The sequence below is a fragment of the Aphelocoma coerulescens genome, chromosome 2 (assembly GCF_041296385.1).
Source record: "Aphelocoma coerulescens isolate FSJ_1873_10779 chromosome 2, UR_Acoe_1.0, whole genome shotgun sequence".
NCBI lineage: Eukaryota > Metazoa > Chordata > Aves > Passeriformes > Corvidae > Aphelocoma > Aphelocoma coerulescens.
In genome coordinates this window covers 138,905,790-138,919,159 of record NC_091015.1, presented here as the reverse complement: position 1 = coordinate 138,919,159, position 13,370 = coordinate 138,905,790, and the positions used below count along the sequence as shown (strand labels likewise).

Here is a 13,370-nt window from a genome sequence, read left to right as displayed (position 1 = left end):
TGCCTGTATGTCAGCGTGAGGTAGTTGACATTCAGGGTGGGGTTGGGGAAAAAAAGCCCTCTGTGTTAAGGGCAAAAATGAACACTACTGGTTATGTTCTCACTCTGTATCTCTCTGGGGACTTGCCAGCAATGATTGACCGAAATGTGCAATATTTTACCAAGTAGGAAACAGATAAGATTTTTATAAACAGGATACTTCATCTTTAAAGTAAAGAAACAATTGCTTTGACCTTGTCACTGAGTGAGTAAGGCCAGCATTGTGATAATTGAGAATGTAGCTAAGCAACAGTTCTCCAGGAGCAGGCACTGCTTTATTTTTAGTAGAGTACACCAGTAAGGTGAGGGGGTGGGACAAACACACATGGGTATGAATGAGTAAAACAACTGGTTAATGATTACTAAAAAGAAAAAGAAATTCTTTGTGCACCGAGTTTGAGTTGTAATATGTTCTTACACCGATTTTAATTTGGATTTACATCAAAAGAAAGTGATTGAATCAATATATCCTTCTGTGGTCTGAACAAGCAGATAGCCTGACAGTATCTCTGATTTCTTAAGCTGCTTTAGTAACTTGAGTCTCTTCTGAAAATTAATGGAGTAGAAGAAATGGCATGTTCCTTCAGAAACAGTCTATTTTATATCTTTTTCTCCTTACTTTGATGTATATATGTTTCCTAATCTTACAGGTTAGTATTGCAGAGCCTAATTTATTTATTGCTCTAACTTTGGTTTAAACTAATCTTAAATACCTTAGTGAGCTAGTCCCGTACAAAGTTAACAGTGTAAGACCCTTTAAATCTGAAATAAATGTCCAAGGAATGGAACGTACTTTCTTCTAGCTAAGTCAATTTACAAACCAAGTTAGTTAATTTTTCATGTAGGCAGTGGGGAAAAAAACAAATTCCAAAGTTAGTAATTTTTATTATGTAGGCATTGCAGGACAAATTGCCACCATATGGCCCCTCTGTTATCCCATAAACAAAAGTATGTGTTCCAAGGCTGGTGCCAAGGGAAAATCTGCAACCACTTTACCTCTCTCTGTTTCTGGTAAATCTCTTATCACTGACCTGGATGCTCTTTCTTTAGATATTAAACCAATTCAATTGCTGAGTGACAATGAGTTTCTACTTATCAAACCCAAGCAGTTACAGACACTAAATATACTGTCAGATCTCTAAAGATACTGTCACTGTATGAGTATAAACTACCCCAACTTTACATACAGGAGCCTTTAATTCTGATTTGGTCTATGAAATTTGTATTACTGGCAACATTGCATAGGTGAGAAAGTAAAAATGTCCTAATTCTCAGCCTAATTGTATCAGATCTTTAAAAGCCAAAAGCCAAAAATAATAAAATGGAATTTGAAGACTGTATTAGTTACTCTTGGGTATTTTAAATATAGTAAGAAAACCTTTTCCCTAAGGTGCTTTTCTCTGGATATGATTTTAAATTTGATGAACCAGAGAATGTAAGGTATATTGTCATATTCTTAGAGTGTGGCATAATTGAATTTGGACTTGTGAATATTTTTTTGAATTTTATTTTCTGCCTAGGTGGAAACGTTTGTCAATACTGTATCTCACTTGAACATCAAGCCCTACAGAGACTACAAGGTAATTGTTTCTGCAACTGCTTTCTGTTTCCTGTGGTGGTCAGCTTGGCTTTAACTCATTTTCTGAAGACCCCTGTAATTTATGAAGGTGCCAGTGCTAAGCAACTGAACTGGTTAGCAGGAATGTTACAAGTAGCTTTTACAGAAACTGTTGCTTACAGCTTCTGATCCATGGTGAGCTGTGTGAGATTGCCAGCGTGTGTGTATAAAACAAAGATGTGATACATTTTGAAAATGCAGTTCTTTTTTTTGTGTGTTAAGAAGCAGCAGTACCAGTCCCAGCTGAAAGGTAAAATCTGCTGAATATGGGCTTGTGTGTGGTCATTCAGAAAGTTGTTCCGTACCCCTCAGCATCCCAGACTTCTAGCTGGTTTTCTTCCTGGAGCTGTGTCAGAGGCATCCCGTGTCCTTTCAGTGCTGACACAGGCTTTCCTGCCTCAGGAAGGCAGCTTTGGTCAGTGTGAATGTTTTGGTCAAGCAAAGTGATGACCACCTCATCAGAAATCAGTCTTAGCTCGCTTTGCCAAGTTGATAAAAGCTGTTTCTGCTGTTGCAGTTGTGGTAAATGCTGCAGATCTATACATCAATTTGGTTGTCTCAAAGCCTGTTTGAAAGCATAGCTAATGAGGTCACCATGGGTGTGGACAGCAACTGAACAAAATAGACTGCTGGGGGTTCATATTTCATGTTCAAGTTACAAAGCTCTCCCACTGTGCTGGGTGCAGAAAAGAATATTGTGGTTAGGAAGTTGGTGTGGGCATGCAGAGCTGAGTTGGTACCTCTGCATGGAGACCAACCTTCAGTAGGCAGGCTGGTGCTGCTTACATTCATTACTGGAGGTCTGATGAGATTTGAGCAACACCAGGTTTATATTGGGTTGCCTCTTAAATAATGTTTTGCAGCACCTGCCAAAGGGTAAATTTCAAGCACTGAAGTTAATTTTAATTTCAAGTGTCCCAGCCCTTGCTGGGTGGCTGTTACTAGTAAGTGATGGTATGGTACCAGACTGGACTTGACTTGATTGCATGTAATGCACACAATTTGTGCCTGAGTTGAGAAATACTGGGAAGATTTCAAGTCCCTTTCTTAGTGCAGTAAGAGCCTTGAAACATTACAAGGAATCAGTGCTTTGCTACTGCATACCAAGTAGGTGGTCTTTAGTTACTGCATATTGGTACTATTGCAAACAAAACCTTTCAGGGTAATCCCACAGTGCTAACTGACCTGCTGCATGTTCCTAGCTTTTCCTAAAGGAAAGTTGGATTGTTAGACAAGCTTAACTTTTTTAACCCTAGACAAGTTTAACTTCTCTTTTGCAAAATGGAGACCACTTCTCTGATAATATACTTGGTTACCACAACTTGTCTGACAAGGTACCTCCTAAGCTACAGTGACTGGTTGTATGACTTTGTGTGAATACTCTCCCTCTCTGTCTCTTTTTGTTACCTCTGTGTAGGACAGAAATGCTTCAGTCCCAGATTTTGAGCTCATGAGAAAGGCATAAATAAATACAACATAAATATGATTCATTGAATCGTTGTTTCTTGGGAATAGTTGTCTTTAAAATGAACATAGAAATCCATGAGCGTGTATAGACACTTAGAGATGAAATTAATGTAAAATCAGTTTATTACCACTCATGCTTCTGGTGTCTTACGTTGTGGAACCTAGAGGTCTGTGATAGTTGTCTTTAAATCTGTCAAAGATTAAGCATTTTACTTCTGAACTCTCATTTTCTGTGAAAGATACTCAGATCAGGAAATGAAACACATCTGAAAGTTGAGGGTTTTCTCTCTCTCTTTGTTGAGTCGCTCATCATTTTGGAAATTCTGTTTGCAATAAAAATGTGTTGATGACTCTGAAGCATGTCTGACGGACCTGCATAATCTCAATGCTTGCACAGCGTTCAGAAATCAGAACTTGTGAACAGATATTATGATGCCATAATATCCTCCATCAACATTAGACAGCAACACAGTGCCATCTGAGGGCAACTGTAGGTCCAGAGCATTATCATTTCAGGCTGGGAACCTTAGAGCTGAAACAAAAAAAAAAAAAAAAAAAAGGTTTATTTGGGTTCTAGGGTCTTTCAGAAATCTGGGTGTACTTCTCTGATTAATAGTACAGCCCAGAAACAGCTGTTTGGCTGCGAGCGAGGCTGGAAGGTGAGGACAGGATCTTTTTTCAGCCAGCTGTGTTGGTGGTGAAATAGTATCAATCTTCAGCCCGGCAGATTTTGGGCTGTGTTAAAAAAGCAAGTGACCCCTCCATGGATCACTTGATGGGTGTGGTTTGGAGTACCTTCAGATGGAGGTGGAGAAGGCAAGTGTGACGGGTGATAAAGGAGGTCGCTGAACTCAGGACTTTGTTCAGCCAGTCAGGAACCACATCTCCAGGCACTGCACACACAGACAGGTGTGGTGTTTCACGGAGAGGCTCCTCCCTGAGGTTCCTAGGACTTTCAAAGGCAACATCGAGAGGTTACAGCCAGTGTCAGTTTTAGGAAGTGTAATTATTAATTTAAATAGCATTGAAAAGATAAGAAAGTGCAAGTCGAGTGGTCATGTGTCAAGTGTCCAAGGTCAAGTGGTCCTGTCTCCTGGGGCTGGCAGAAATACATGTTGTGCAGTCATTTTTGTAGAAGCACAGGAATGGTATCTAGCACAGATACCCTGTGCTAGGTGGGGTGAGGGACATGTGAGGCGTGAAGAGCAGGGTGGGGGTCTCTTGGGTAGGTCTCCATAGCAGGACAGCAGAGGTGTTCTCAGGTCATTCCCTGTAACCTGCATCTTGCAAAGACCATGCAGGACTGTTTGTTTCATGTGTGTGGTGGCCACAGCTTGGCATCACACTGGACTGCCCATGTTCCCAGTGTCTCTGCTCTGGGTTGTCTGGCCTGGTGTTGGCATGGCAGAGGTGCAAGACCAGTGGCTGAAGGAAAACATGTGAGCCAGGTGCTAGCTGGAGAGGACTTGCTGGCATGGGAGCGCTGCCAGGGACCTGGCTGTGCCCCTTGCCAGAAAGGCAGCAAGAAGGGATGAAGGGGTGCTTCTCTCAGAGTGACTTTGCACAGGATACATGGTTTAGTGCTTACAGCTGACAGCTTGCCTCTGTTGGAAATCACTGTTCTGCTTTCAGTTTCCTTTCTGGCTGTTTTGCTGCAAGCACCTGGGGATTGGGGTTTGTAGGTATTCATATCCATAGAAATCCGTACAAGCTTCAGCCTGAGGCTTCTCCTTTTTGTCTGTGTGGGTTTTGAGGAGTGGTTGTGAGGGTTTTTTGTTTGTTAATGGGCTTTTTTTAGGTTGAGTTTGTTGGGGGGCTTTTGTTTGCTCTTTTTTTTTTTTTTTTTTTGGTCTTAGAAGTCCCCTCTTCTTGTCTTTGTCATTTCACTTTCTCTGAGTTGGCAAAAGCATTTTCTATCAGTGCTGGTGTTAATGGGCTCCACCATGTTCGCTGGTGTGAGCTTCAAGATACCTTGTAGCTCCGCCACCATCAGCAGTAGCTTCTGCACGTCTGCAGGTTTCTTTGCCTGGGATGTCAGGTTTTCCCTTTGCTTTCTTTCGGTTGCCCTTCCAGATGGCCGGCTCTCCTGCAGGAGTAAGCGCCCCCAGGCAAGGGCACTCAGCTGCAGCTCCTCAGTCTGAAAGGGTCATAAATACATGAAGTTTGTGCTTTTCATTATACTGAATGTAACAGGAGGAGCCACCTTGTCAGCAAGCTCCCGTGGGGAGGATCTGCACTAAAACGTCTGCCTAACAGCAGGGGGCTGAAAAAACCCCCTTTGAGAGCAATGTCTCTGAGCTGAATGTTGGTGGCTCAGAGTCAGGGATCTCAGAGGTCATCCGTGGGTCTGACTGCACCTTGCTAGTTTGTCTTTACCTCTTTGCTTTCTCTGCTTGCCTGGCCATGCTGCTGAACCTGGGGTGCCTGTGGCTTTCATGAGGGCTCCTAGGAGCACTGGCAGCTTGCCCCTTGTCCCAGAATAACCTGTCCATCTCCTCATTGTTTTCCAGCATGAGATCTGTGTTTTCAAGGAACACGGTGGGAAGGCAATATTTTTGAAGAGGCGGTGATGGAGACTTCAGCCCTGCTGGCCATCAGTGACCTGGGAGGGGGGGTGATGTGCTGAGGGCGGGTGATGTACTGTCAGCAGGGGCTGAGTGCTGCTGCCTGGCACAGCCTGAGCTTTCCTGGTGCTGAAGAACCATGGAAGGAAGGTGTAGGAGTCAAGCTTGTTCACCTTCAATAAGCTGTGGGAGAGCAAGTGAGCAGCGGTTCCTACAATGCTGCTTGCTGTATGGTACAATTAACATAACCAGCCCCTCTTGGGCATAATACAAAGGAATTTAAGAACTGCCCCGTGGCAGGAGTTAGGCCTGTTTATTTAGACAAGTCCTGTAGAAGTGGAGCAATTCAAATACTCCTGTGACGGGTTTGCATCTGGGCATGGTGGGCAACTGAACCAGGAACTGCTCCGACTGCAAAAATGGGCTTACATTGCAGGAACGACTAAGACGATTACAGAGCTGCATGAATGATTAATTTACCCTGCTTTTGTTTCACTTTTGATCCTGGGTCCTCTGGAAAAAAAAAAAAAAAAAAAAAAAAGGCGACTTTGGAAGATGTTTTTAAAATAACAAACAAATCAGTTGTGATAACAGCTTTACTACGCAGATGTGCACCAGCACCACTCCAAGAGGAACAGAATAAAAAAATCACTTGCTACATTTCTCTGTAGCATGAATATTTGAAATTTGTAGACAAATAATCACCAAATACTTTGCAATCAGAACATTTATTCACATTTTAGGAGAATAATGTTATTAATCTTCAAATAGAATACACGGTTATATAGTGGTAGTGCTTTCTTAATAACCCTCTTTTAAGCTCAGTGTAGAAAGAATTTGTTTTGTTATTAAAATTACTCCACATATTTGAGACAGACTTCAGCTGAACAACTGCCTAATACGTGCTAGACACATATTGATTTTTTTGTCTTAGCCCAACATTTCCCCTGGGCATCATATTATTTATTCATAAAGCAGAAATGATGTCTGACAGGCATTTAGAGGGGTGTAGAGCTATAGTCCAGAAACAATGTGAAAAGCTTTGCAAGGACCCCAAGAAATCAATGTGCTGATGCTAAAGAGCAGCCTTTTCATTCTGAGCACACATTCTTGCAATCATTTAGTGTGGAACAGGAAATTTAAATAACAAATAGTTACTATTAAAACTGCAGGCCTAAATTTTCATTCATCTTTATTCCAATTATCCGAGCCAAGGTGGAAGTAGGCACTGAAGGCAGCTCGCCAAGCCCAGACACCTCTTAGCCACAACACAGGCTTGCTGCTCTAGCCCTGGTTTGCACATTTGTATGTAAATTTCTGTTGGAAGTAAGATATTTCCATCAATAAAGATTTAGAACCCCAACGTTGTTCAGAGAGCCAAGACATTCCTAAAATGTGCATGATTCATTGCCACTTACTCTAATTGAGTGTTAGACTGATGTCTGTACAGCAGAGTAAAATAATAAATAGCTGGTATTTTTAGAATGTGAGTTGAAATATTTTGATAAGTTAGTCATTGTGACAGACCTGTTTGAAAAAAAAATCAGGCCAAATGAGATTTTTTCTGGTTTTGTTCATTCAAAATTAGATCACAGCATACTATCAAGCAGTATTTGCTGGTGAAAGATATATCTCATTTCCAGTAATGTTTTTTCTACTAAAAAAAAATCAAATGATCAGGTAATCTTATGAAAATTTTCAACTGACCTTATACCTCTCTCAATAAGATAAATAACTACTGAAGTATTATATTTGAAGTGTGATGAACATCTAAACATCTGGTCCAGTCAGGCCACTATGGAATTTGTTTCTTGTTCTTTAAAACACAGATAATGCAGTCAAAAAATAGCCTGTCATCGTGTAATTAAATATTTCATCTTGATGTATAAGCACAAGGGAGCTGAACTAAATTTGTTCTGGCATTTCTTGACTTTCTAGGACTTGACTTTGAACCTTTTTCTTCTTTGATATATATTGAATTGGGAATTTCAAAATTTGCTTTGCATATTTTGAGGGGGGAGGGGAAATGTAAGAAAATTAATTTCTGTTCTATAGACATGACAATTATTGTCTTTCTCTTGGTTAATAAGAAGGTTGTGTTAGTTACAGTGAAACCAGGTCACTCATTAACCTTTGGAAGCCAAGAAGTTCACATGTATTCCTTAAACTGGTCTGCAGAACACCTTATAGTTGTTTTCCCTAGGGAAGGCTTTTACCTCTTCAGTCATGAAGAATCACAATAAATGCAATTTTACGTCACTCAGCTGGGACAGCATAATCTGCATGCATCCAGAACAAGTAAGAGTGCCTGAAACATACACACATTTGTATTTTTTCCCTGGGACATGGTATGGTTTTGAAAAGAAGGGAAAAGTGGTATCTTCTAGGAAATCAAATGCATTAACTTTCAGATACGGTGTTCTGGCATGTGATGTCATTGGGAAAGCACCACAGTGTTTTACTGTGCCTGTCTTTCATGGACTTGAAAACCTAATTTCAGTTGACTCAGTCTGAAGAAAGTGTAGCAAACCCAACAGTTTTCTGGGCTGTTGTACACATTGCAGTGGACATGTTCTTAATGCTTGCTATCTGATGAGAACATGAAGTCGTAAGAATACTTAATTTTCCCTGAATGGATGCATTTTTATTTGCTCTTGCCAGTACTTTTGCATGCTGCCAATAACTTGCAAGAGTTGCTGTGTATTTACAAGCAGGTTTTAAATAACAAATTTACAGCATAGCATTACAGGTGACAGTGTTATGTAGTGACTTTTAAATGTCACTTTTCCAAACTGTTAAACTACAGCTGTAATAATAATTTTTTTTTGATCTATTTGGATAGCTGGTAGCCAGAGTTAATGAGGTTTGTTCATCAAAAGCTCAGCTGCATTTCTCTGCCTCTCTGAACTCTTTTCTTAATTTAGTCCTGTCCTTACTGTTGTCAGGAACATAACTCTGGGCTTTTGACAGCAGAAGAGAACCCACCCCAGATAAAGCACTAGAACACGAATACATGCATTTTCTGCTTCACCGGCCTGGAGTGCTCTTCAGGACACTCAGGCAGAGGATGTGTGCACCAGAGCTGTTCACCCAAGGTCCAGCTCTAGTCAGTGCAGGGAAGTGGCTACTCTTAGGACATGGTTCATTTAACATATTTTGCAGGCTTATTTTATTGTACAGTGAGTTGTGTCGTACAAAAACCTTACAGGGTGCTGTAGTCTGAGTGTAAGGACCCAGTTGTGGGGTGGAGTTCAGTTTCAGGCTGGCATGCACATGTTGAGTTCCCCTCTGAGCAGCTGGGTCTTCATGTGAGCACAGCATCTCCCTTGGAGTCAGTGGAGATGTTATCCCTGTGTCTGGTGGAGCTTGGAAAGCACTGCTGGTCTCCCTGAGCCAGGCTCTGCTTGGTAGAATCCCTCACAATGGGTGAAAGACTGGGCTGGACATGAGACAGTATTCATGTAATCAGGATGCTGGACTCCAGCTGGTGTGCTTTTCCAATCTGTAGTGATTTGTAACACTGGTACATAGCTGGCTCCTATGCTACCTCCTGGCTTCCGTTTTGGGTGTTGATTCTTACTAGTTTTTAAAGGACACGGTGAAGAGTACTAAGCAAAATAATCAAGGATACTCCACATTTTTAACAGGCATTTTGTTGCTAAGGTTTGCATGAATACAGCAGAAAGAACTCTCTTAACTTCGTGATATTGTTGTGTTCCTGAAATTGCTTTCTTCTGATGCTTTGCTGGAACCTTTGATGAAAAGTGGTTGATTTGTAAACCACTGTTAAAAAGGCCTTGTATGGGAATATGATATCTGTTGCCATTTTCTATTTCTTATCTTCTTGTTTCAATAATTTACCTAATGTCAACATATCTTTGGCAAAACACCTAGCCTTACCAAACAGGTATTTTCAGAGGCTTAGTAAGGGGATGGCAAACACTAGTCCATCTTATTGGTCAGTGGGATAAAAGGCTGCACTGCTGTTGAGACTATCATCTACTGAGAGGCAAATGTGTTTTAAGACCAGGGTTTGCTGCTGAGCTCAAATGGGCCCCTTAGCCACTGCTCTTTCAACATGGTAAATGACTGAGCTAAGGAGGTGACAAAAAAATACTGCCTTAAATATTTTCCAGCAGAATTGAACAGCAAGTACATTTGTAAATCGGTTTATAAAAGACAAAATTAATTGTGGAATGCAGAAGTTTCCAACTGTTGTGTACAGATATTTTGGGAGTTTGAGATATTAGAAGATAGTAACTCCTTATAGCAACCAACATAGTTAATGATGTCCTGATCTTAAAAAATGAGCCATGAAAGTTGTTGAATAAGGCATGCTTCTTCTCCAGAGATGTCTATGAAACATGTTTAGCAACCAGCCCTAGGGGATGCCTGTGGCCATGAAGCAATGCCATCCTTCAGTCCACTGTCAAGCGTGATCCACGTATAGCCTGTGTAGCTTTTACCTTGTTCAAACCTGCTATTAAAAGAGATTTTCTTGTGAGTGTTTGTGATGTTCATTTCTCTCGTAATAATGGTAGAAAGAAGCAGTCTGATTTCATAGCCAAAGCCCTTCTGGCCCATCCATCCACACAGTCCACCAGTTCATTTGCAATACCAGCTTTTGTCACTGACCTTCAAAACAGCATCTGCTGGCTTTATTCATTGCTGTGCTGAAGTTAAGGATGAGCTGTGGCCGGACATCAACACACTTAACCTCATTTTCTCCTTTTAAATCCCTTCTTAGAGTCTCCTCTGCCATAATCCCTGAAAAAAAAAAAAAAAGTAGGTTAGGGGTGTGTTACAGCCACTGCCTCTTGTGTTGACTGATGCGGTCTCTTTGTTTCCTCCTACTTCCTTGTCAACAATCCATATCCACTTATTGGACTTTTTTTTTTGATGTTTAAATGTGGCTTTCCAGGTGAGAATTACCTTTTTTTGTTCTCGCTGAGCACAGCCTCCAGTGTGCTTCTGCCCTGCCTGGGACTGCTAGATGAGGTCCCCAGCACAAAAAGTACATGAACCTGTTGGAATGAATCCAGAGGAGGGCTACCAACTTGATTAGGGAGATGAAGCACCTTTCCTAGGAGGAGAAGCTAAGAGAATTGGGATTCTTCAGCCTGTAAAAGAGAAGGAAGGCTTAGGGGTGACTTAATTCTGACCTTCCAGTACCTTAAGGGAACCTGCAAAAAAGATGGAGAGAGAATTTTACATGAGCATGTAGTGGCAGGACAAGGGGGAATGGCTTAAAACTGGAAGAGAGTAGGTTTAGATTAGGTATCAGGGAAAAATTCTTTCTTGTGAGGGTGGTGAGACAGTGAAACAGGTTGCCCAGAGAAGTTGTCCCATCCCTGGAAGTGTCCTAGGCCATGTTGGATGGGGCTCTGAGCAGCCTGGTATAGTGGAAGGTGTCCCTACACATGGCAGGGGAATGGAACTAGATCATCTTTTAAGGTCCCTTCCAACCCAGGCCATTCTATGATTCCATGTTACCATAACACAGTGAAGAGAAAATAACTGTGATGGCTCAATGCTTCACAACTGCCATAGACTTTTTTACAGCACCATGTGAGGAAAACAGATGTTATCACATGGTAAAGGTGAAAAATTATGGCATATGTCCTTAATAAGGAGTATTCTTAAAATATTTCTAATAGTTATGAAATATCTGAGCTGAAATACAGATTTTTATTTTTTTTAAGAAAAGAAGGGCTTGTGGCATTCCTTAGTATTTCAGATGTCTTGGAGCTTCCATTTGCAGGTGTATGTTGAGCACTGCTGCACATCAGGAGCGTGTGAAATGGAGGTTTGAGTATGGGTGGGACATTTACTCAGTGTTTTCCCAGGCATGTGTAGGAGCTCTTTGCCAGAACCTGTGTTGCCAGTTTAATCCTAACACTTTCTCATGTCTCCTGTGGTGGTGAGTTTTTTGCCTTGCAGATTATGGAAGAAAGGGAACACAATCCTATGGGCTGGCAACACTCAGAAAATTAGTAATATAGGAGCCTTCACCTGCTCCACTGTGTAGAACACCAGCTTTCATGTGAGGGCATGGTGTGTGCCTGGGCTGCAAGGGCAGGCTGAGGCAGGACTGCAGGCATCAGCAGCTGGGCTGTCAGGGCATTGTGGATTTTGCCACATTCAGGTACGTGTGTGTGGCAGTCATGGGCTCTGTGTGTTGCCACACCTCTCAGGAGAGCATCAGCCTGGACAGAGCCGGGTGGTTTTGCACTGGAATCACAAAAGGTTCCTCCTCCCCTGCAAGATATATGGAGGATTTGGCACCAGTGGTATTGTAATAGAAATATACATACACATGAAATCATGCTAAATCTCAATGTATGCCTTTTTTTATGTGTATACGAGCATCATGGTTTTAAATGTCACTGTCTTCGACACTTGTGAAACAAGTATCCCCAGGAGAAATTAAAGTTCCTTTCCAGTGGTGTAAATCCTCTTCTTGATATGTTTAGAGGAGCTGTTGTTCTCTCTCAGTAAAGCAGGTACTGCTGGAAGCTTGTGTCTTTGGCATGGAGAGTATCTCCATTTTGCATGACAGACAAAAAGAATGCATCCGTGGCGAGTTCACTCATTTGACGATGGTGGATTGAGGTTGCTGGTTTATGCTGCCAGAAAAGCTAGTGAATGGGAGAAGTACATAAACATTATTTTCATGTCTTGTGTATTTATGGGGTGTTTGTCAATATGTGCATGCATACTACATTTCTAATTGGTGCTTAAACAAGTGTAGAAAGGGCTACACTATGATTCTTTATACTGATGGGAAAGATGTGGAATGAAAAGTTAAAATACACAAAGCTCAGCCTTTAAAAATAGATTAAATAAGACATTTCTTGCTTATTGAGGGAGTCGTATAATTGGTCTGGAAATTGAAATAATTTAAACCCACAAAATTAGAAGTATTAGGTCAGGCTTTCCCAAACTGAATTAAAATATATTTGAAAGGAAGATCTCTAAGATGCAACAAATTTCATTTATTTTCGTTTCTCTGGAGAGTCTGAATGGGGCATCCCTGTTCAGGGTTGAAGAGGAGTTCAGTACCTGTGGGGCTCCAGCTGCAGGGGCTCACTTCCCTGCAGACACTGTCAGCAAAGCTGCCCATCACCATGGCACTTCTGTAGTGCACACACTGGGCTGCTCTGCTGTGCTCAGAGCATCCATTCAGTTTAAGCAAACATCACGTCACAGCAGCTTGGGTCAGCAGGGACTTGACCCCTCAGTTATGTTCAGTGCTGTGACTAAAGCCTGCTGTATTCTCTTTGAGCTATTTTAAACGCGGCATAACTGCCACTTGGGAATTTAGATTGACTGTTGTTTATCAGTTTAATCGTGAAATATCCATGTGATATTTACCTAGTTCTTCTAAATAAGTTGAGCACCCTGCCTTGACGCCACCAGGAAAGGATGTAGGCTTCAGCTTTCAGCACTACCTCTGCATGTTCTTATGTCTGCATATTAAGAGACTGTATCTTGTCTGAAGGCATCAAAACCTTTTAACTTTTTAACTTTATGACCATCCATTGAACAGAGAAAGCTGCAAACATCCATTGAATATAAACTTTCTTCAGAGCTAACAGTGGACTTTCTTCAGAGCTAGTGAAGCTGTAGTCTGCAACTTGCTTTGAGGTAACAGAAAAAGAGAATAATAAGAATCAGACCTAT

The 13,370-nt window shown here is 41.4% G+C and overlaps 1 protein-coding gene across 3 annotated transcripts in view; it reads left to right on the top strand.

Moving 5' to 3' along the window:
- PAG1 (phosphoprotein membrane anchor with glycosphingolipid microdomains 1) overlaps nt 1-13,370 on the top strand; it is a 112,510-nt gene that overhangs the window by 23,948 nt on the left and 75,192 nt on the right. For 2 of the 3 annotated variants that reach the window (XM_069004999.1, XM_069004998.1), the window contains exon 2: nt 1,559-1,618. The exons of the other annotated variant lie outside the window; for it this stretch is intronic. The gene's annotated coding sequence lies outside the window, so the exon portion shown is untranslated. The remainder of the gene's footprint in view (nt 1-1,558; nt 1,619-13,370) is intronic. 3 annotated transcript variants of the gene reach the window in all.